Source organism: Anomalospiza imberbis, chromosome 1 (genome assembly GCF_031753505.1).
Source record: "Anomalospiza imberbis isolate Cuckoo-Finch-1a 21T00152 chromosome 1, ASM3175350v1, whole genome shotgun sequence".
Taxonomy (NCBI): Eukaryota; Metazoa; Chordata; class Aves; order Passeriformes; family Viduidae; genus Anomalospiza; species Anomalospiza imberbis.
The window spans coordinates 67,009,430-67,034,945 of record NC_089681.1 but is presented as its reverse complement, the minus strand read 5'-3'; the positions used below and the strand labels follow the sequence as shown (position 1 = coordinate 67,034,945).

The following is a 25,516-nucleotide window of genomic DNA, read 5'->3' as shown; positions in this document are numbered from 1 at the left end:
TTTAAAGTCTTCAAACTTTTGAAGTTCAGTATGTAAAGCCCTGACTATACTGAGGGAGGAGAAAGGCTTGCACGAGGCCAGTGGTAGGGCTTTCACTTTCATCTCCCTGCCTCCCTTCCCTGGGTATGTTTTGAAGGGGCTGCTTTAACCTGATGCCAGCAGTATACTGTAGTTGGATCACCATTCCTGGCAGTCTCCTCCCTGTGGCCTCTTGGTTCTTTACTTGGAGGAGAATGCACAGCTGAAGAGCAGATCACACGCATGACATTCCTTTACATGATTTACACAACCAGCTTCATTGCAACAGAGATGCAGACAGATGTCTGCAGGAGGAAAATGTCTACTCAGGTGAAATACAGATTTGGATGCCAGAAAGCTTGGGCCAAGGAAAGAGATAGGCTTCATCTTGAAATGTGTTGAGGAGTGCATATCTCACGTATTGTAAGTTGCCCATCCCAAGGACATTCAGGTAGGGATGATAAATTTTTGACTGAAGTATTCAAGAGAAATGCTGAGTTAAAAAATGTTTAACATACTAAATGAATTATTCAGTCAAAAAAATCCATTTTTTTGTTTCCCTGCTACAGCTTCAAGCTGGTTTTAGGCTAAGGAGGGAAACGAAAGAGCACTGTTATACTTATGATTTGGGAGTTTTTTTGCAGGTGACCTTTTTTTTTCAGGTGACCTTTTCTAGATATCCTGATCTTGTTTGATTGTTAATGAAGCCTAACACTGGGATTCAAAAGAACATAGTAAACAGACATTGTAATCACATGGTGTAGTCCCTGTACTGAAAATGGCAGCTGTCATGAAATGTTGTTTTCTGGGGTACCTCAACTTTATTACCTTAAATGATATGCAGCTGAAGTCATACTCTTGCTAGGAAGAGAAAATAAATGTTTCATTGGGTCTGTTTACATCCATAGATTTTGTCCAGAGCAGACAAAATGCTGGCATTTTGCCTGTGGTTAAAACACAAAACTTTTCTCATTACACCTTTGATAACATATCAAGAAAAGAGTTCTTGTTACAAGGAATTCAGAGTTGCGACTTATACAAAACCAATGAAACCCCCAAAACTGCAAAACTTAAAATTATAAAACCACAGAGAACAAAACAAAAATTCCATGAAACATAAAATTTCCCTAGGGACAGACACCCAGAAGATAGGGATTACTCATATAGAATATGCATATGTATATTTTAAGATGCTTATACCTCAACATGAGGAAGCAAATTAGATTTATAGTTGTTAGGGTTTGGGGGTTTTTTTTATGTTTAGCATTTATCTGCCTCATTCATTTTCACCACAGTAAAACTCCTGGATCAATCAGCTTTATTTTGCATTGCTGTTTTCAGCATCATTTAGCCCACCATATTTCTCTCTCTGTAGACTTCCAGGGGAAAAAAATGGAACTAGAAAGCTGTTGTCTTTCATTTATTTCAAACATGGGTTTGCTCCTCCCTGGAGGAAACAGATTCAAAATATAGGAGATGCCTGCATTCCCTGAATCCACTGAATAGGCATATCTTTAGCAATTCCTCTTTCTCATCTGAAAGAGATGAATTTGCAGGTTGGTGGTAGGCCAGGTCCAATGCGCTACTCTCACCTTCTAGGCTCTATATCTTCTGTCCCACATCAGCATAGGAGAGGACCCTCAGACCTACCCTATGCCAAGGGACCTGCTTCAGCACTGCAGCTGACAGGAAGGCTGAATCTGTCAGCTGTGTGAAGGAGCCAGGTAAAGATATGGATAACCTTTGGGTTCAGTTGAAGTTCATTTACACTTTTTCAGTCTGTTTCTCTGCTCTTCATTTTCTCAATAGGTGATTTTTTCCCCTGTATATCCCAACATAATGGTACAGAGAAATATTTATCCTATTTTTCAACTCACAGTTAGAAAGAATGAAGTGAATTTGGTCCCTGTAACACATCACATTGGTGATAGAGTCAAGCTCTAAATGCAGAAATCAGGAATCCCAGGGCTGCCTTTAATCTATGTTTGTTGTGCTTGGAAGGAGACCACAGACCTGATGCTGTCTCTGCTGCAGAATCACTGGGAATTACAGGTAGCCATAACCTTTATCATAGGAAGCCATAACTTCACCCTGAAATGAAACATGCCATACAATAAGAAATGTCACATGGAGAATTGTTTTTTCTGCCATAATTCTAATATATTGAATTTGAAAAATGAAAATTGATATTAATATTTCATGTTTCTAATATACAAGTTTATTATTCCTGTGATGATAAGATGTCCCCTCTCGTTATTAGAAGGTATGACTTTAATAGCTGAAAGTCAAGAAATCCAGGCGTTTGTCCCTTAAAATATTTTTTTTTTTTACTGCAGTAACCCTATAACTATTTAATATTACATCATGCTCATTTCATTGCTATAGCTGAGAACAATACTGCAACATGACTTTCCTCTTCTCCCCCTCCCCCTTTTGAGGTATTTTAGGATGATTTGAGACATACATATATATATTTCTCCTCCCCAGGCATTTCATATAGGCTTTGCAATAAAAGCCATAAGACTTACAAAATATTACACCAAAAGATATTTTTGGAAAAAGAAGTTGACTTATGTCCCATATTATATACTCTCACAATATTCAGCAGAGAGAAACAAATCTTTGATCATACTTCCAGATGAAATATTTTTGTTACTCTTTTTTTTACCATATAAAGTATTAATTGAACAATGATGCTGTAAAAATGTGCATATGGAGACAGTTAGATCCACCCATGTTATTGTAAAGCGACTTGTTTGATGTTTCATATTGTTCAGCAGAAGAACATCATTAGAATATCCTGTCTGGCAAGAAAGGCTATCATGTTGAAAAGGAACCTTGGCCATAGATTTCTTTTTTTTTAATTTTCGCTTTATTTTCAGTCTGAATCTGAAATTCCCCAAATATACTGCAGAACTGGGCATCAGGCTGGATTCTGAAATCTCTGCAGCTTCATAGGGACCAGATGGTCTGTGCCCAGGGGGCGCTTCAGGCTCTACTGCCCCTTTCCCTAGGGCTCCCTGCATCCTGCCCAGGGCCTGGTCAGCCCCCGCAGCCCCAGCTCTTGCCCCAGTGATGCTGCAGCAGGGCTGCTCCTCAGCATCCCACAGCCCCGCTATTCTTCCTTAGAGCAGATCACTTTACAGAAATTCTTTGAATGCCTTTCTGACAGCAAGAAACTACTACCTTATTGGCTTCTTAGCTGATTTGTTTCACACTGGAAAAAGCAATAAAATTTTATGCTGTAAAGTTTTAATTGTTCTGTTGGGGTTTTTTCCCCAGTTATTCGATGTAATTTAGAATAGATGCTTTACCTCATCTGCACCGTACGTTTATTAACCTTTTTTACCTGCAATAAACTGTTTGCTTGGTGAGTGTGTTATGTCAATATTTTGGCAGAAGATAAGTCTTGTGGAAGCATCCAGAGGAGGCATTAATGAACACAGCACTATGCTTCATCTGCAAATGAGTTCCCATTAGTTTGCTGGGAACCGCACCCTGAATATGGAAAATATACCACAACTTGTTATTCAAATGTGGAATCTCAAATTGAAATTTTTAAAGACAATTACTATTTTAATGTCATATTCTGGTCATTTTAACAAAGTAGGTTTCAAAACAGGAAGAGGAGGGTCTAGACACGTGGGAGGTTGAAGCCCACATTACAGCTTTTCCAAAGCTATTTATGGGTTTTGGTGGAGATCTACTATTATAATTACTGCATTTGGGAAGGCTATCTTGGCTGTTCCTTACATAAATCAAATCATTTAGTTTAATACACTGAGGGTAGTTACTGAGATGGCTGAGCAACATACTCACCAATGGTGTTTGACAGACATCTCAATACTTATCCAGTTCCCTTAAAGGCCTCCTAATCTGGAGAAAGCAACACAGACTTGGTATGCTGAGCTAGCATATATACAATTCTGCCTGTCAGCAGCAGAAATAGCAACAACTGATGGCTATTAACAGCTCACAGAATTTTTATTGTTGATGATGAATATAGATGCTTGAATGTTATCTTTATCACTGGGCTTGTGCAGCTCTGTGTCTGCACCATCTTGATGGCCACCTTGATGGCTGTTTTACCTCTTTCCTTGAGGCCAAGCTGTGTGACAAAACAAGTAAAATGCCCGTTTGTCAGGGGAAAAAGATGGCAACTGGCACTGAATAGTTCTCCTATTACTGGGTTTGTGACAGACCTATTTCCTCTTTAAATGGAGAGTGTTGACTGGGAAGCTATATTTCATGGTTGTTGGTTAGAGCTTTAAGTAGGCAAATGGAAAATATCTGAATCAGAAGGAAATGAAGGCAAACAAAAAAGAAATCTCACCACACCTTTCATTTGGGTAGTTGCTCACAGTACAACTGTACATGAAGGAGACGCTCTTCCAAGTGAAAAATCCAGTCTATTTCTTTCATAAAACCGCCAATCCTTAATAAGGCCTTACCCTGGCCTTCTTCAGTGCAGGAATAGATACGGGGGTATAAATAGCAGCTAAAACAAACCATCTGGTGAAAAGGAGGTGCACTGCCTTGAAAGACAGCAATATCACTGTCTTTTGCAGGCAAACAAGATTGCCAGTTTGCTAAAAAGACCGCATGTCCTTGACTTAAGCTGTAGCTTTTGTCCCATTCAGCCACACATGAAAGGCCAAAAGGGCTTATGTTTGTTAAGCTATAAGCAACGCTTTATAGCCTAGAAACACATTATTTAGCCCTGCAAAACACTTAGATTCCTAAGTCATCAATATTACAATGGCCTGCTACTACAGCAGGGTAACAAACTTAAAATTACTGCTGTTTTTAAATAGGAAATTAGCATCCAGCTCCTCACCCATCAGTTTAATAATTTACCTTTTTTTTCCTTTAAGATTTTTAATATAACTTTAGAATTGAGGAGATCACTTTCTAATAAGTTGGTCGGTGACTGCACCACTTGAGAGACATTGGTGTTAACATGAATTATGTGCCTAAATGTTTTACCTACCATTCTGTAAACTTATCCCAGATCTTGGAATGCTTCCTAGCTGCTTCCTAGATAATGCAATGATGATGGACTTTTTCCCTTTGTAAAGATAGATTTCCCAATAAAAGTGGTGTTTTCTCCTCTTTTATAGTGGTCTTTAAAAACATGCTTTGATGCAAAATCTGGTAGACACTACACATCATTTCAGTAAATGGTTCCTGTTCTGAGACTTCTTTGAAGACTCTCAGTGGCCTCTTCTGATATTAAAGTATGCCACTAGGAATATTAAATTACTGTCCCACCTGTTTCCTATACTGTATTATGTACTCTAAAATCTCTGCCAGAAACATGAACAGAGTTATTGTACTATCAATAAAAGGCCTTGAAATTATATTGCATTGTATACACAGATATTGTTCTGCTATGTTTACAGATGCCTTTTTCTAGGCTATTATTACAGATTTTTTGTTTGGTAAAGCCCAAAGGTAGCATAGCTGCATATATCTGTGTGTTACAAACAGTGAAAATATACATGGGCAAAAGTTATAGCATTTCTCTATAGCCCATTCTTTGTTCTAGGTGAATGCCAAGCCTTCTCAGTATGGAAGGGCAGCTTTTTACAGTCACCATGGCCAAATTGTTTTCATCAACATCATTTCTGGGAGAAATGATTGTTCCCTGGGTTACTCACCAAGTTCTGCCAAGCAATATCTGGTGTTTCCCACTTTGCTTAGTTAGACTTCTGAACATCCATGAGTTCTAATCCACAAAGCAGTGAATATGATAACATCTAATCATGATACCAAAGGGTATTTTCAATTAAATATTCATAAACTACTTTCTATTCTGCAAAGAAGAAAGAGTCCGTACAAGCTTTACTTTTACTGAGATAAACCTATTTTCTGGAAAAACTAAAGAACTTTCTAGCTCTCTGGTTCTTCTCATTTCAGAAAGCTTGCAAGGTAAGGGCTCATCTTCTTCAGAGATTTTCCCAATATATCTTAGACAGGCCAAGTTTTGCTACTGATCACATTATGCAATTCTCCAGCTTACAAGCTTGCACCTCTATAAACATGAACAGAATCTGTCCCAATGTTTAATTTTCATTGGCATTTATAAGGCAAAATGGAGGGAAAAACCCCAAATAACCCATCCAAAATGCTGTCAGCTATTAAAGCCTGAATGTCATATGGAACCAGAATAAGTACTGCTGTTGCTATAGTAACACATTAACTGTAAAAAACTGTCTAGCCCTCTAAAAACTTAAGTATATCCATATGCAACAGCTTACACGTACCTATATGATTTAAAGGATTCTTGGTCTTTTCCCTGGTAAAATTATATGTCTTCAATTGGAGATCTTTTAGTATCTCTTCGTTTCACTAACAAAAAGCAAACATGCCAGGAAATGGTAAACAAATTGCCTTCACCACATTATAGCACTAAGAAGAGTATAAGTACTAATTTAGGTCATGTAAGGTAAAAGGGAGACAGAAGTGATGTCTATTCAGCTTTCCTGCAAATATTTTGACTAGAGCAAAGAGATCATGGGAAAATCTGTGTGGTAAGTACGTAAGATATTTTAGCAGATAAAACTTGCCAGTATCAAGAGCTTAGAGAATGAACAGTTGTCTCCAGAGAAAGCTGGAGAGAAGATAACTCCTAATCAGAAACCAAGGATGGGAGACAGAGCAAGAAGATAAAAAGCACACAGTACTCTCTGATCAAACATGCTGGCTGGTCCCTCTAAGTCGTCTTTCAGACAATCCAGCAAAGGAGCTAATCTACCTTGGACATTTTTCAAAGGCAGAATGGCAGTGGCTCATATACAACCATGCATGTTTGTTATGAGGGTAGCTAATACTTGAGTAACTGAAAAAGGAGGTTATCAAGAGAATATATTTTTTTTCCTACAAAGTAAACACATGCTGTAAAAGCTCTATTCTACAGGAATCTCTATTCTTGGTCCAAAACAACTATTTTCTATACTTAGTCTTCTCTGGGTCAGGAGTAGATTCTCTGAACTTTTCTATAGCTGAAAATAAGTGGCAGTAGATGCTGCTTTCATTTTCTCATAAATTTCAAAATGCCTGATGCTTTGTGGTTCTCTTTACCCAACTCAAGTCCTTCCCACTCAGGTCAGGATGGCCTGTCTGTGAGCCTGGATTCACTTAATGGTAATTACACAAGTGGTTGGGGTGCTCAGTTAGGACAAATAGGCAGCAGGCTCATGGCAACCTGAAGGCATGTGGCATATGGAAAGGCAGACTTGGCAAACAGTGCCACAGCAGGCACTCCAACATTGTGGAGATGGATAAAAAGCATCCACATCTGAAATAGGATGTGATTGTATGCCACCTGCCCACATTGTCATCATATGCTCTAATTGCCTTGCTCTGCAGCATATTTCTCTCTGATCTCTGCCTCACTTGTTATTCTCTCCTTTGCTAGAAAAGTTCTGCTCAGTAGGTTTCTTCTTTCTGTCATACTATTTCTACATATGCTGCTTCTTCCTCCATCCTTCTTCCATTCAGTCCTCATCTGCTCCGTTCTGCACTTCTCAGCCTTATACTATACCCACTGTGAAGGGGACAAACCCAAAGCAAGGTGAACACAACTTAGCTGGTACCAAACCTGGCCCCAAAACATTATGGCTGTTCCTCAGGACCTGTGCTTCTGTAAACAGCTCCCTTCCAAACAGCACTTCCTAAAAGTATTGTTTTCCAAAGTTGCCCACAGGTATAGATTTCAAAGTCTATATCTAATATTAGTATGAACTGGATGTATTAAGCTTGAAAAAAAGAAGTTTATTAACTAGTTCTTAATTTGTGGGAGAGCTTTCAAAGGTACACAAACACAGTATCATGCAAAATGTGTGTATCTTCCAAAGAGTACTTTGGCATGGGTTTGCCTCCTTCTTGTACTGGACAAAGACTTTGTGCGCCTTGGCCTTTTGCCTGTCTGTGTGTGATGATGCTGTGGTGTGATTGGATTCCCATTCACAGGTAAACTGCACAAGTTCACCAGAATTACAAGTCTGGTGCCGACTTACTGGCCGTAAATTTTTTCATTACTTGGGGAACTGCAAATTGTTCTTGATTATTCCCTTCTCACTTTTCCTACCTAAAAGAGTGCCCACACCTACAAGTAATAATCAGAGCTTTTCCCTTCTCCCTGCCATGCAGCAATGGCACTGCCGAAAGGGACTGAACTAAAGAGATTAGTCAAAAGGGAGTAACACATTTATATCTCTCAGAATTCCAGGTGGGACGTTGCAATTTGTAGTGACACAGTGCCTGGGATCCTTTGTAGCAACAGATCCTCTGTTGCTTTGTTACTTTAATAAAGTTCCTCCTAATGGAAGTCTGATAGGTCATGACTACCTGAGAAGGGTTTGAAGCTGGTTGAAAACTATCAAAGTGCCTGTTGCCTCTCTTATCCCACACAAACTCCCCCTCTTGCAGGATCACAAAGCAGTGAAGGTAGCATAGTCCCCAGACCTGTAAAGACAAAAGAAATACAATGAGTGAACTCATTTTATCCAGGTTGCTCTTGTGCAACTCAGCACGTGGAGGGAGGGAGGACACAACCCAGGCTGCTCCCAGCCTTTCCTACCAGTACTCTCAACCTGATGCTGCAGTACCTGCTGCTTGCCCGAGAAACCACTGCTACAGCACTCCTCTAGCTACTTTGAAATAAATCGGCTGGAAATGACAATATTTGAGATGAGAAAATGGTAGTCCAAGATTAGAACAGTTTTGTTCTCCTGTAAACTCTCACCAGACCTGTATGTAAGAAGAAAAGAATTTACAGTCATGAAATACCCTGGAGCTTTGACTTTGGAAGTAAACCACTCTTTCCTGAGTCACCTGGCCTTGCCTGATTTGATGCTTTCCTTCAAGCTCCTTGGCCCCAAAAATGAGAGACTTTATAATGGAAGAGGGTATTTGTAGAGGGTTGGTGTGTTTTAAATAGCTGCTTTAGAGGAAAAAAAGAAAGATCCAGCCTGGACATGATGTGGTTTTATTTAATGTTTTCAGAATAGTTTTAAGACTCTTTGGTTGAGATATTTTTTTCTTCTTTTATTTTTTTTCCTAGCTGTGCAAGTGTCTTATGATTTTTGGCAGGTGTTCTGGGCTTGTTCTTTAGCACAAACTCTGGACAATGAGTGTGTGAGTTCAGAAGCATTTGCTTGTCTTAGCTGGGATCTCTGGCTTGCACCTCATTCCAGCACTGGTCTTGGTGCCATACAGAACTTGCTGGTTAGCTTGAAATGATGACACAGAAAACACTGTGTGCTTAGAGGAGAGTCATTCCAAGTGTCCAGGCAGGAAAATTGGGCTGAAAAACTGATAGAATCAAATCTAACCTGCGGCTAAATGCTCAGTGCCAGATCCTCGGGTAGATTAAATCATCATTAGGTCATTCATGTTAATGGAAGATTGTGCTGATTGACCTCCACTGAAGATTTTAGCTGAGCTGGCCTGTGTATGTGCCTGTTGAAATTAAGAGGACTTTCCAAGGAGTGATGTGATTTTGAGTCACTTGTTTGGTACATTTTTTCTTTTAGTCCATTTTATTGTCTGTCTTTCACCTACCAGGGCACAGCTGCCATCATCACTGGCTCACTCACGGATTATAACTTTCCCCTTTCTAAGTCTTGGATAACCAATTATTGAACAGTCACTGATACCAGGAAAGTATACATATTATTCAGAATCAAAAAGTAACTCTTTCTGGCTCAGCTCTTAGCACTGTTATGCAAACAATGTGAAGTTTAGGTCCCTTTGCCCCAGCCATTGTCTGGGCAATTTAAGATCTTAAATCACACAAGGTTTCAGCTACAGAAAACAACCAAACACATTACTGCTATTCAGGATATTTGCTTTGGCTTCTCTTTGCAAAAGAAGTATGGAGATAAAAGAGCTCCAGTAGGTAATTCTTACAAACCATTCAGAAAATTATGAATTGTCTCTGTGCATGGGAGGTCCCCAGCTTTCTGCTTTGTCATGGAGAGAAGGTAAAGGAAGGCACTGAATGGGAAAGCAACCTTGACAAAAAACCACATCTTCTTAACAATGCCTGATTAACTGGCTGATAGTTACTGCCATAAGATACTACTGAGTCTTCCAGAAATAGTATGGTTTCAGTATTACAGAATACTGTAAAAAATCAGACAGAATGAAAATACCCTTTAGTACTCTGTACTTCAGTGGAGCATTGAGCAGCTTTTTTGCCTGCTGCATTTGAAATTTATTTCTGCCAGAAGTATTTGGTAGGGGCCTTCTCAAGAAATTATTTTCATGGTCTGATTCAGCCTGCCATAGAAATTTTTATATTTCTATATTTTGACACACTTATATAACGTACCTTTGCCAACTAAGTAGCAGAACAGTATTCAGTCTTTAGGTAAGACTTTTTATTCATATATCAAAATACTTTCCACATAAAATTTATGGATATAGAAACTAAAACTGAAAGGAACAACTCAATTTCTTGGTGTTAAAGATCACAAATAAAATACACATTTCTTAAATTAATATAATTACTTTTTTAATATGTCATGCTTAAAGATTGCATAATTCATGTGTATTCTTAATTAACTTTGCTTTGGAAAATCAAACTTAATTCAAGACAGAAGGAGACTAATATTCTTACATACTGCTAATGGTAATTAATACATTATTACATAACTGGAATGTCTTTTGGAAACATGAATAGTTCCAATGCAAAAGTCTGGTGGTGTAATAAGAGGTCTCTTTGGGAAAATTGTATGGTAGACTAACAGCATCTTTTTAAGAGAGGTCATAGGGATATTAGAGAGTAAAACCAGGGGTTAGCAGGCTTCTAGGAGTCCACAGACTATTGGTAATGAAAACACAAGCTGTAACTAAGAACAATAAGTCAGTCAGGGATTGTTTTTGCTATACCACAAATGCATAAGGAGTTGGAAATCAAACAGCAGTGAAAGGTACGGCTCTAAGCAGATAGCATGTCCCTTCTTCACAACAGGCACAGAACCTGGGAGAGCCATGACTTCAAAATCCAAATCCTGTTTGCCAAAGGCTCTAAAATTCGAAAATGTAAGCGCAAATATTTGTGTCAGAAGATCCCTTGAAAGGTATAGAGTAGAAAGGAAGAGGCAGCCAGCTGTAAACCAGTGGAGGCAGAGAATGTGTGTTGGCAAATAGCATTGCATGGTTGTCTCATCCTTGTGCTCCTTTCCATAGGCATCTCCTGGATGCCAGTGCCAGGGATGGGGTACTGGAAGAGAAAGATTTCTGATCTGCCCTGATAGAGCTGTTCTTACATTACCTGCCTTCACAGATGGGTACCACTAGGGTAGAGCCTTATTGCACAAGGAAGTTGTATCACCAGTTGCAGGCTCTGTCTTCTATGCCGAGTTCTGCTGTTCTTTTTTGTAACATCGTGTCCTGCCCCATTTATTCAAAGACCGGAGAAACAGTCAATGTTTTCTGTTTGTGGATCAGTAGCATCTTTTTGACTTTGTAAATTTCAGAGTACTGAAAAGTGGAATAGAAGCAACATTTCTGGTGAAGGGATCTCAAATGATTCTGTATGCAGTGGCTACCAAATTGGGAAAACTGACTGAAGTCCCTCAGAGAAATTTACTTGACATTACAGTACTTGAATGGCCTCTGAGAAAAAAAAATCCCATAGTGATGACAACTGACTTTCTCATCTGAGGTAACCCTTTTTGTCACTGAAGCTGTTCCTCCACACTGGGCAATAAGTCAGAAAGCCACTTTCTCTGGACTGTTTGCTGAGCTTTAGTCTAGACCTAGAATCAAAAGTCTCTGGTTTCTGCGCAGCTCTCATAAAAGTCATTTCCTAGAACAATAAATAACTAGACCAGGGTCTCAGATACTTTAAATCTACATTTATAGTAACAGTTCAACAAATACTGCACATTTTTAATGTAAGTAACCCTATAAAGTTTTAAATGGTGCACGGGTAAATCTCACACTCCTTTTATATTTGTTTCTTTGGAAACATAAAAGTGATGGAGTTCTAGCAGCACTTACGTTTGTGGGAACGAATTTTTGAGGTCATATATACCAACACATTAGTATTCATGAACATTAGACTTCATATGTAACTACTCAGATCAGAAGGGCCTTTGGTTCACATCCCTACTCCAACTCCACATTTGTTTGTATACCCCAACCATACCCAGAATTGCAAAAGTCTTGTGTTACCCCAAGGTATACATAACCACCCATAAAGAACTTCAAAGACTTAAGAAATTTCAAAAAATACCTTTAAGATTCAGGTCATTAAAAGACTCAGACGTATTAAGATTGGCTACGACACTTAAGTCTAAAATGCAGATTCTAAAAATCCTCAGTAGGTGTATATGTGTTAAAGTTTCTGAGCTCAAGCTTCTGATATAAAGCATCACAGGTGTCCACCTGCTGAATTAATAACTTGTCTCTGAAAAAATAGAGTGACTCTCCTCTTTTTTTCTGACGGCTTAAGTATGGTTTTGCATTCCAGTCTTCAAGAGACCAGAGTTCATTACAGAGCCCAAAATAGAAAAGAACAGCCCATCAAAGGAAGGACTTAAGCTTGCCGCTGCCTAACTGCTTTTTAATTGATGTTGCGTTATTTTCTTCACCTTGAAACAGAGTAGAAATTTAACAAGGTAGAAATCTATTTCAGATTTAGGTGAAATGTGCCATTTTGAATTATTTGGTCTATAGCTTGCTTACATAGATGAAACATGCTGTTTTAACTTGCTTAGTCTGTTAACTCTACTGTGGTCAATAGTACTTGTTCTCACAAAAAGCCTGTGCTCACAAAACTGCCTCAGCAAAAAAAAAAAAAAAAAAAAAAAAAAAAGCAAACTTCCAAGCTAATAAAAGGTAAAAGGTGCCCCTTAAACTTTGAAACAAAGACAAGAACCAAAGCTGAAACTACAAGAGACTGACAAAGTGACCAGAGAGTTCTCTCTGTACTAAGACTAAGAACTAGTTGCAACTTGTAATGCAAAACCAATAAAATAAATATACATGAACCTATCGTGAAACCTTATGCATATGTACAAATAAAGAGAATAAAAGAAGTTTGGGAATTCTCAAGGGTGTACATGTCCTTTGGGGGAAATGATCCTCACATGTGTCCAGCACTGAAATAAACATAGCAGCTTTACAACTTTTACAAGTTGTGGAATTAGGGGTTTTTTTATGCAAATCAACCTGAAGCTCCCAAGTCTGTGCCATATGTGAAGAGTCCCTCCATCTAGCTTGAGCTACAGGTTCTGCTTTAGGATACTCTTGTATCACTTGCCATAGCCCCAGTGTTCTTTCTGGGCTTGAATCTCTGTGCTCTGCGCATCGTGGGAAGCCAAGTGGCTATGTGCATCTGACAATTCTGCAAAGTGTTTTTCTGAATCTTTAAGCACCTCATTATCTTGGAAAATAAGATTTACAATCTTGCTTGTATTTGATACCCACAAACTGATCTAAGGGATCATCTTCCTACCTCACAGAGTTCTTTCATTTTTTCATTATTTTTACAAAGCACTAAATTATATTTCTGATGAGAAGAGGAGGTGAGCTGACAAATACTGGACTGAACAGATATATAATGTGCTGCAGCAAAAAATAAAATCATATTATGCTGATCAGATACATTTGTTATAAACTATTCCTCAATTATTCTTTGTTGATAAATGCACAAGTGCATGGTCTCTCTGTAATTCCCATCTTGCCTATTGAATGCTTTAGCACAATATTAACAGAAGCACAAGAAGATAAGATTACAAGCCAGTGATGAAATATCTCAAGTAAAGACTTGCATTGGCATTAATTAAGCAGTGTTTTTCCCTTCCAGACTTAAATCTTGATTTTTTGGTGTCTTGACTCAAATGCAGGATTCAAAATTTTCTGATTGAAAGGGCATGAAAATGGTAAGGTATAATGTCCATGCTGTCTGCATGGTCCTATGAAGACATTTCAAGAGAAAAGTGAATTTGGCACATACATGAACAGCAATGGGAGTAAGGATCAAAGTGCAGTTTTTGTAAGGTTTTCTAAATGTGCTGCAGACATTCTTGGCTGCCTGCAAACATCAGATAAGAGTCTACATAAGTATGGTGAAAAGAAGAGTAATTGCCATATTTAGTGGATTTGCACACCAGATTAATAACTCGTGGCCAGGAGATGATCTGTAAGCAAGCAATATTTAGTAGGTGTGAGAAAAAAATTCCAATCATGTCTTGAACTGGAACATAGTTGAAATCCATGAAAAGAAATCAATGACTCGGTGCCGTCAGCTTAGAAATGAAACACAATGAAGAAGTGAAGTTCAAAGAAATGTTCAGACCATATTGAAGAGATCAGGCAGAGCGAAAATAGGAAATTAAACCTTCAAGGAACTTCATTGTAAGCAGGTGAGCCACAGCTATCATCTGACATTCTGAAGATAGGACAGTAAAGAAGCAGACATTCTCTCCAAAGTGAGAATAAATATATGTTTTGCTCAATTTGAAGTTGCACTTGGTTCCATACACAAATAACATCAAACTCAAATAGATGCTAAAATTAGATACAGTTGGATTTACCGCATGCAACTTTTCAGAATATCTATAGCAAAATAAATGCTGACAGGAAGAAAAATCATCATTGAAGCCAAGAAAATTATCAGATGTGTTACAATAATAGAAAGACTGGACAGTTCTTCTTAACCACGGGGGGACTTCTACTACTTAAACTCGCAAAAGACTTGTAAAAGAAATAAATTAAGCATTATTATTTCCATTCAGCTGATACATAAACTCAGGCACAGGTGGGTTTGTCTAGCTCCTCTCATCAGTAATGCTGTCTTCTGATACCCTTGGCTTATCACAGACTCAATGAAGCAGGTTATTTTGTGGGAGCTTGTTTGTACATTACTAGCAGGAAAACACTGATTTGATGCTGGTTATTCAATGGTCATCACAAACCATGAACAGTTCTGGGATATGCAAGCTAATATTACCTTCCCTAATCTTATTTGGCCTCAGCATTAGGCACCTCAGCCAACAACTATTGCTGTCTGTCAGAAGAGATTGATCGAGATGAAAAATAGCAAATAAAGTTTACGGATTTTTCCTTTTAAACAGGACCAAACCAAGCACTGTGGGAAGAAGATTTCCCCTTTGATCTATTGAAATAGTCACTGGAAAGAAAAAACAGAATACTCCAAACTGAACATGTTGCTTCAAGTCTCCATAACAATGTGCGAGATATTGGCAGAACTTGTTTGCTCCTGTAACACAGCATTCAAACAGTGAAATCCTGACAATATTTGTTTACATTTGTCTGTAGAAATTTGATTTGCCAAAAACTGCACTGCAGAAGAGGCCTTAGTAATTGAAAATTTAGGCTTGGATTTATTTAATGATTTCTCCTGCCCTCCAGATGCCATTTTAAATGACCTCCATTCCTCACATATTTAAGTAATTTCTAGGAACATTTTTCAATCCTATTCATATAAGCGGTTGGGGTAAGGAAAAAAGAAAGTTACACAGGGCAATAAAACTAAGCTTGCTAACTGATTTTCTGCAAATGCATTGGTTTCCAATCTCTTTAGTCCGCACTGAAGTTGGCTGACTGAATGCAAGCTTGATCAAAATCAGACGGGAAGACAACTGGCACAAAGCAGGAGAGGGGTAGATGGGCAATAAGGGGCACAGAGGCGGTAAGGTTCCACTTGTACAAAGTGCAGTCTGGATTAAAGGCAACCTCACCTGGGAATACTCAGGAGTATAGGAGGAGATGTCTTCATTCTCACAGGGACAACACCCCTCACCGTATGGACAAAAGGTTTTCATAGTGCAGCCCACTGGCATTCAGCTCTGATAGCAACTGCGTAAAGCAAAATTCAGACTTCTCCTCACAGGGCTTGCAAATCATTTGCAGGACCTCATTAAAGAGAACTTTGTTAAGCACAGAATGCTAAGAAAGCATTGCCACTAGATGAGAGAATGATAGAGCTACAGCGAGCCATTAGAATCAGGTATCACTTTTTCCATGTGCAATGCAAGATTTTCCAAGTCAGTGTCTGGAATTCAAACCCAAATACGTCTGAATTTCAGATGAGGCTTTTATCTGGAAGAAAAATACTCCCAAGAAGCAAGTCTTCACACTAAGAAGGGGGTAGACATAAAAATCAGGAATGACTTATTTTCAGTCTCATGTCCATGTTGGCTTGTTTGCCAGGATGGCAGAGCCTCCAGGGTATCAGTGCAAGCTCTCCCCAACAATTAAAAAAATACCACAAAAATATTGAACACAAAAGATATTTTTAGCACCTGTGCCTGCTCTTTTACGGCTTTCTATAGTTGAATTCCATAAAGAATTGTTGGCCCCAATCATTGTAAGCCCCAAAGCCTGATAGCTGACTGGCATTGTTACAGTACCTCAGTGCTTGGAAGGTGATTCAGCACAGCACAGAATGCATGCTGGAGTTCAACATGCTAAAACAGACTTTAAGGGTTTGAGAGAGTTTCCCAGAGAAGGACTGCAGCACAGAAAACTCCTACTAAGGCCTGCACAGTGGCCTTAGACAATTGTTCAAGAGATATTAGGAAGAAAGCACTGGATTCCCCAGTCTCCCTGTAAGTTTGTTGCAAGGCTTTTTAAGGAAAGAACAAAGACTGCAGATGTTCTGCTGAGCCTTTCCCATCATTTCCCCTTTTCCACAATAAACTGGAAAGAGACTCTCCAAAATGAAAAGTGTTTATTTTTTCTCCCTACAAACTTGTAAAAAGCCTACATGGACAATGGAAAAGTCCAAAGTCATCAGATGCCCTTGGTAGAATGAGCTGAAAAGTGATTCCCAAATTCCAACTGCAATGTGAAACTGTAGAACACCTCAAGCTCCTGTTTTCTTGGTGTTTGAGGTCTTGTAGGTAAAAGGATAACAGCTTAGTTCAGCGGGGTAAAGCTCCATCATGTTCTCTGGTGTATGAGGGAAATGGGGAGAGACTTCTTGTTGGAGCCAGTTACTGATGCCAGACAGCAGGGCTCATCTTCTGGCACCCATTCAGACTGTGTCAACCAATCAGTTCAAAAAAGGGAAAATTTGAATGCTGTCTTCCAGAGGACAAAAAGCAGTTCTTAGAAACACAGCAAGGAAGAGGCCACCTGGGGCACCACAAACAGACCCAGTTCCATTATTGCTCCCCAGTCTCAAAGAGATAAATCATTCTTGGCTATAATCACACCTCCCTGCTTCAGGGATGTTAGATGCCAAAATTAGTAGTCTAGGGACTTTCTAGGTATCTACAGTTGATGAGAAAAGAGAGGTTCCCAGAGGGCATAAAAGGACCTTCTCCTCTGCTGTCTTTCTCTGGAAGACCTTTCACCTTTCTCTGTTCACTACAAAAGGGTCATAGATGATGAGTTGATTGACTTCTTCTTTTAAGCTTGGACTTGCTCCTCTTCTCCTGCTGCTCTGTGCAATGAAGACTGAAAGAAATTCCAACAAAGAGAGAATGAAATGAATATGCTGTTTCATAAACATTTCCACACACTTAACACCTTTTTCCTTCCCCACTCCTCAATTTCTCAAGGGAAAACTTTCTATTTTTTTTTAAGGAAAGCTTATAAATTTTATCTTCCATCAGACTGTCCTGACTTAACACCTTCTTTTGCAGGACTTGGGGTGGAAAATGCAGAGATTTCTCAAAATGTCACTTTTTCTGCCTGAAGGGCTTTTGCTCACAGCTGAGCCCAGCTGTTGCCCACAGAACTACTGTTTGTGAGATTCTGTACACAATTCCAGGTTGCAGTAAACTGTAGAGCTCATTATTTGATAAATCATTTTAAAACACGTAATGCATAGCTTAAATGTGTGAATGCAAGAGTTGGAATTAAAACACCCTTTTCAAACTTTGTTCTGCATTTTCTGCCTGCTTAACAGTTTTTTTGCTTCAGTTTAGAGTTCATTTTCTTTAGAATAGAAAGTACTGTATCCTGCATTTTAGCCCCAAATTCATAGTTAACATCTCTTTCTCTCCAGATCACTTAAAAACTCCATCAGATTAGTTTAAAACCAAAAGACTTTAGAAAAACCCAAACCAATCACATTATCCTTTTATCTGCCTTCTTAATTTCCAAGCATTAAATGAGCCTTTCTCAGCTAGACAGGTGGCAAATTTCCAAGCATGTTCTATGCTGGCTGTACTCTCAGGTGTCTGGGGTGTTGGCATTCAGAAAGACCCAGAAAGCACAGGCTGACGGGTAGGAATACAGTGAAGCAAAGAAAAAGGGTTTCTAGGATGCCATGGACTAAATGTTGGCTGGCAACATGTTCTACATGTTTCATATGTCAGAGTATAAATCTGAGTTTCTGAAAGCTGTTACAAGCTTAGGACAACATCAGACTTTTTGCGATCAGTATCTGTTGGTTGTAGCGGTGCGTTTTTGGGGGGGGAACCCCGGGGGTGTCCCGGGGGGAGCCCCACTAGGCTGTGAGTTCGCTGATAGCAGCAGGCAGGCAAGGAGACTCCACACGGCTTCTGAGGGTGCTCATTAGATGAGGGTTTATTGGGGGTCCTACCCCCAGGATGCAGCATGGTTTCTGAGGGAGGGGGGGGGGAAAGGGAGCGAGGGGGGAAAGGGGAGGGGGAGAGAGGGGCTGAGCAGGCACCAGCCAGGAGAGCTGGCAAAGAGAGAGAGCCTCATCCCCCAGCACACTGAACAGGGAGATTCAAAGTGGGCGCAGAACAGATTGGGCCAATGGGATTACAGACACAGGATACTGCAGGGGAGGATCACAGGCTTGGAATAAACCCTACATTTTCAAAGGATGAGACAGAGCATACCATTTAACTAAAATATAACACCACAGTTGGTCTTGAAAAAGACAGTCCAAAAAGGGGAAAACATATTTCAAAACCAAAGGGCTGCTGAGGGAATTTGATAGCAAATCTATCTGAAGCTTGATTTTTTTTTTTTTTTTTTTTTTTTTTTTTTTTTGTTTGTTTCCCTGCTTGGTGAGATGAATAAGGACTAATAACATTACTGTCACCTCTTGTTATGTCATTTAGGCATTAAAGAATGTTCTCTAATACATTCTAGAAACAGGCAGAATGTAGATGATTATTTGGCATCCTTTTTATGCACTGTGTGTCTCATTTCTGAAAATGAAATTGTTGGATGCTTCACCCAAATTCACTGGCTGATCTTCAGCAATCTGGTACAAAACATACATGGGTAGAGCCTCATAGAAGACCCTGGTAGGCAAGAACAGCAGCAAGTATAAGTGAACTTCATCCCCAGATTTTAGAGACTTCTATTAATCTCTTCATCACTAAGCATATTTGAGAACTGAGCTTCTTTGATACATATCAAGGCAAGTTGGTAGCAGCTTATGTGTAGAGTTGAAAAGCAATCAGACATTTGGCAGTGAAATGCTTAGACCCCCAGGGCACGGGTCTTATAAACTTTTACTAGAATGCTTTCTAGGGTGAGACTGAATGGGAAGAATACAACCTAGTCTCTCCAATTTTGCAACAGATGTCTACAAGGCATTCCCAAGATTTAGAAAGATAGCCTAAAACAATACATAAGTAAGTAAAAATGTGTTATTTTAAGAAAGTTAGCATCCTCTTTTTTTCATCTTTCTTTTCAACAACCAGTACTTTCAAACTCTCAGTAGTTTTACTGTCATGGACCTGACCACATCTCCTTCCTCCTGGGGGTTTGGCACCCTGGGCTCAGGGCCAATTTTGATAACAAAGATGTTCAGACTTAAACCAGTGCTTTGACAAGCTGCAGTGGGGGCCTGCCCTTCCTTCACCTGGTACTTGTAAATTGGCTCAGGCTCTCTATCTCTGCCTGAGCTACATTGTTGGTTCATCCTTTTACGCCCCTGATTTTGGCCCTGATATTTACCCACTGACTTGACTTTCTGGCTTGACCTGGAAGCTGTCCCATCCCTATGGACTTTTCTGGCAATTTGGACTGTTAGCTGAGGCTAGTTGTCATTGCAGGCCTGCTCTATGAGATGAGGGAAGATGAGCTGGAGCAAAGACTCACACCAAGGCAATGACTGTACCTACACAGGTGCAGATCCAGAGCAGTGAAGCAGAAGGAACAGAGCAGGTCCAGTGTTGGCAAGATTACTACTCAACATCCATTTTTATTTCAAATACAAACATCATTGCCTTCTGGCTTCCTCTAGCGCTAGTGAAATATAACATCTAAAGGATGATGTTGATCAAAGCAAGGGACTTGTCTCAAGTAAAATCTTATCTATATCCAGCTCTGGTCCTTAGATAAGGTCATTGTACAGATTTTTACCTGCTGGACTCCTATAACTATCATGTGAGAACAAGTCTTGTGAAGAGGCAAAAATAATGGTGATAATTTAGAAGAGCCAGACATTGCATCATCTCCTACTGGGGTCAGAACCAGCCATAATGATTCATGGTTGCTATGAAAACGTAGAAATCCAAGAAGACCCATATGCTATATGAGATATGGCAGCAAACTCGGTAGCAGGACAGATTGCTTGGAAAATTTCACATTACTACTTTCTCCCATGTGAAGCCCCCAGATATTTAGGATGTCTGTGCTAAGCACATAAAACTTTCTATCAATTGAGATGCAGATGCTTCAGGTGCTATTTATCTTGGTATGACTACCAGTTTCCAAGGTAGTTGTGTTCCCCTGGAATTATAAAGCCATTTGTCTTGTGACATAGAGCAGAAAGTGCATGCTGAAGCTGCTTTCTGCAGTTTATTCCCATCAAGAAGAAAAAGCCATCTACACTCTGGTTTTTGACTTTACTTGGGACACTTGGAAAACACTGGAGCACTCTTTTTACACTCTCAGTTGGGACTAGGCCCAGTAACAGACACTGTTTCACTGGCATTAAGCAATTCTTTTGTTTTCCGAACACAAGACTACTGAATGGCCAAAATTACCCACTGTCATTAGAACGTGATGAAAATGTTCTGTAGTACCCTACAGTGCTCCTCCTGAGCCTCAAAATAATATTGGAGAATATCTTTGAGCTGATCCTTAGAAAAATGTTATAAAAAGATAAATAATGATGACAGCATTTCTCTACTCCATTTCTTTTTAAACTGAATGTTTCATGATCCACCCAGGACAAAAAACTGCATTTCCATGCTAAATACAAACACTTTTTTGACATTCTCTGGCTTCCATACACCTTTTGGTCTAGAGAGCGTGTTTTTCTTTTGTAGAATGAAAAGAACAACCTAAAATGTGAACTTGTTGAGCATACTGAAGAAGATTGTTACCTGTGTAATTTTGACATATCTATGTCTATGTGCTAAGTTAGATCTGGTCGACCAAAATACAATTTTGCTATTGGTACATCACCATTTTCCTGTCTGCAGCTTGTGCAGGACTAAGTCTTTTTCTAAAAAACCGAAGGAGTCAGAAAAACTGTAGCAGTCTTTGACCATCAATGTTATTTCATTATTAACGTGGCCTTCTATGATCTTTACAGCCATGGTGTTGAGCTTGACTCTTGTCATCCTTCTTTATTTACTTCTCCAACAGCAGTTACTCATTGCCAGAAATTACATATGCTGGGCGGATGTAGAATCCAGATATTATTTCAAGTTTTATTTCTCTGGGACTGGTCTCTGATTTTACCTTTTGCTCCTCTCCTTGTTTGTTTGAAAGCCCTTTTAATACCCTTCTTTTCTGGTATTGTGGCTTTGCAACAGCAGTTTCACATGCAGTGCCAGCTTCTGGAGGTAGCTGAAAAGAACCTGAATGCTGTGTCACAAGCCCATCTCTGAAAAAACAGATGAACTCTCTGGTCAGACACTTCAGGAACAGCCATTTTGGACCAATTCAGACTAGAATTAAGAGGATTTTGCTGATAATTTTTGGGAAGCAAGTTGATCCCTGTAAAGTTTTGTTTAAAAACTTGGGGAAAGAGTTTACTTTGAATTTAAATAAAATTCAGAGGAGCGTGATTATGAAGGACAGGCATAGAGGACCTTCACCAAAAATCTTAGTATTTTCCAATTCTGTTCTTTCTTTTATGGGCTCCGAAACAGCATGACACATCAATATTCTGTCACACAGCATTCATGTATGGATTGCACAGCTATCATTACTGTAAAAACAATTAACACCTCATATTGCATTCTGGAGGGCATGGGAGACAATAAATCATCTTATTTAGATTTGTATGTGCTTGTGAACAGCTTACTTGCTGTTACTAAGCAGTACTGATTACTTATTAATTGGTAAAGCTTCCTCCCAAGTAACCAGTACTGGTACAGCAGCCTTATACTTTGATACTATTTGTTCCATCCCTCCTCCTTTCTGAGTTCTGATGACATAACTACAAGGTGAATCCATGCTTTTCCAGACTAAGAGCAATTCTGCAACGATCCTTGAGTCCCAAAGATTCTGTCAGAGCTATTTATACTTATGCTGTGCACATGCCTGAGTATCTTGCAAAACGAATACTTTAAGTCACTACTTTAATCTGTTGCTTCCTCTTATTCTTGCATAAAAAATATGTGTCCTCTTAAAACTCATATTAGAGCATAATTTTTAAAACACAGACATCTGGGACATCTTCTATCATGATTTTAATGTGCAGTAATTCAGTGACTGGAGTATTATGCAATTATCCTATACAGTTAATAGGTTTGCTCTGCGGGTACAATAACCTGTGCATTACTCTGTAGTAACTTCACGGCTGCTGAGTGACTGCCATAAATCATTCATCTCTACCGTTGTCTAAATGATAAACAATCTCCATCTCATCTCTGAGATAATGTTCTGAAGAAGGAGTGAGAAGCTGCAATTCCTTATTATATTCCAGGTGTATCTGTAAAAAGCAAGGCACGCCTGAAGGAGGTTGTAAAGAGAGGTGAAAGGAATGATTAATGTAACTACTGCACTGCCTAATCCTTCTAATGCAACCTGATAAGAATGCATAAGTATTTGAACAAGAATGCCTTGAAAATTGTTGTTATTATTAATGACACATATATAATGTTGGCAAAACAATAAGAATGTAATTTTGAATTTTACAGATTTGTTTTAGCACAGTAAAGGGTGTAACTGCAGGTAAGTCCTTTGGAACTTTTCTTACAATGAGTAAATCCAATATACAGAGAGGGCAACTTGTACTCAAAAGTGATGTTAGTTTTCCTGACTCCCAGTACAATCACTAAATATTGAAACAGATCCTCTGTGTTCCCAAGTGGGGATCAAAGCAGAATGATGTGTGCCTAGAGGAGACCTGGCTCTCTTCCAAACAGAAGGAGTCCTGGAGAAATGGTGTGGTTAGAAGTCTTCTGATTCCTAACAGGACAACCACTTCTGGATGTTTTACCTTTCAGTAGTCAAATTTTGCCTTGTTATAGTGGAAAATGCCTTACCCCAAAATTAAACTCATACAATTTATTTTAGTTTATGTAAATTAGTTAAGATAGCTAGCTGATGTACAGCTTTGGTTTGGGTTCTGGTAGCTCTTTCTAGTGAGACTGAGTCATCAACAGCAGAATGAAGAACAAGGCTATCAAACCTTTCATTACAACATCTTTTTTAATCAAAAATTAGTTTCATTTTTTTTTTCCATTGTCTCCTAATTTTCAGAGAACTAAACTTGGTTTTAATTTCTCTTCTTTCCCCCTTCTTTTTTCCCCTCTTTTTGCTCATATAAGAAATTGTTATCTACCACCTTCCCTCTATTCCTTTATTTTTAGATACTCTTCTTTGTGCCAGGAATTTTTCAGCAGTTCCATACCTTTGAAAAAATATCTGAGATTTGATCTGATAACTGCTTCAGAACCAGAGCAATTTTGAATAGTTGTAGAATAGCAAAGATGAAAAGCATTGGGGGGGAAAAAAGGCAACCCAAAGCAAACCTTGAACCTTGTTCTTTTTTTACACTCAAAGGAAAAAAGTAGGAACAGGAAAAAAATAACAATTTGATTAGTCTCTTCTGAAAGTTAACAAACATGGGTGGAAAAAAAATCTCAACTTTTAAGCATTTAGAAACAAAGAAACTTCAGAATGAAAATGCATTTCACAAAGTTATTTTTCCATTATTTGAACCAGGTCAGGACTAAATGCTCAATTCTGGGCTAAACTCATGTCAACCATGGTAGCAGTATTCAAGGGTTAGAGAACTTGTATGAGTAACACTATGATTTATACCTCATTGTGTGTAGAGAAGTTAATAGGGTGGTGGGGCAACTGTCAGGGAACTGGTGCAGTGTCTTTTGTATCAGGATTTTAGCATTTGGGTGATGTGTTAAAACACTCTTACTTTAAATCACAGAGGTACAGCAGTTAGCTGGATAGTCCCTATAAAATAAAAAAGCCTGCCCAAACAAACAAATGCAAAATTAATATTGTTTGTATTCAGTCCCAAATTATTTGTTTTTTTTTAGTGAGTACAGGTTCATGCAAGATGGGCAATGATTAAATCTGGGATTTAGATTTTCTCAAATTTTGCAGTGTTTGAAATCCAGAACCAGATCTGAATTGCACAGTCCAAGCCTAATAAAACAAACACAGGTGAAGTCTAGGAAAGTTACAGGAATCAGTGGAAGTTTTATTATGTGCTCGAGAGGAGAAAGGATTTCACTCCAAGATGCACTTGGAATCAGAGGGCTTTATTATATTAAAGTTATGCAGAAATATAACTATGCATGACTGCTAATTTTTCCACAGTCAGAGAAATGGATGAAGCATGAAAAGTCCTATTAATTTTGTCATTAAAATCCAAAGAATATGTGTGTAGACTACAGTTGTTACACCGAACTTTTCTAGAAGAATGAACACCAGGATTATATCAAGCTAAATTTCAGAAAGCTAGAAGTATATTTGATGGCAGGAATGCCTCTAATCATGCATTTTCATTGCCAAAACGATTTTGGAGTTCTGCCATTTCAGAAGGGCCAGCAGGTAGTAGCACTCCATAAGGATGGAACAAATAGGACAAACTCAAAACCCATATAAATAAATTATAATAACACATTAGCAGTTATCTATCATTATTTCTGTTAGAAATTCACATAAAAATTATTACAGTGTACAACACAAAAAATATCCATGCAAAAATGTGAACAAAACAGTCTAGAAATCAAAACAAGCTGAGTCTGGCTTTTGGTGCAAATAACTTTGTCTGAAATCTTCTTTCTGTCTTGCAAATAACAAACTTATTTCTATCACTTGCAGGATTTGGATTCCTGTTGATACAGAGCTATAACAGCAAGCCATGTGTGACTCCAATAAGACATGATAATATTCTATCAGATCATCGGTTGGACCTTTACACTGGAAATACCTGGCTCTGTCACTATGTGAGAAGTGATGCCAAGGCATGAAAATAATGTGATTCTTTTAAAGAGAACAGTTGTTTAAAATACCCTATCCTGCTTTATAGGCCAACCATCCAAAAATAATTATAATACTTTGGAGCTATTGGAAGACAGATAAGCTGAAAGCATATTTATTTTTAACTGGCATAATATATAAAAAACATTACATGTATCAGTGACTT

The 25,516-nt window shown here is 38.7% G+C and overlaps 1 long non-coding RNA gene across 1 annotated transcript; it reads right to left on the bottom strand.

The window, feature by feature from the left end:
* Positions 1-16,878: 16,878 nt before the first annotated feature.
* Positions 16,879-21,717, bottom strand: LOC137479493 (uncharacterized). Its single transcript, XR_011002302.1, has 3 exons — positions 21,631-21,717; positions 19,894-19,998; positions 16,879-17,463 (listed from the first exon to the last, which is right to left on the bottom strand). It is a non-coding gene; the product is annotated as an uncharacterized lncRNA (long non-coding RNA).
* Between the last annotated feature and the right edge of the window lie 3,799 nt (positions 21,718-25,516).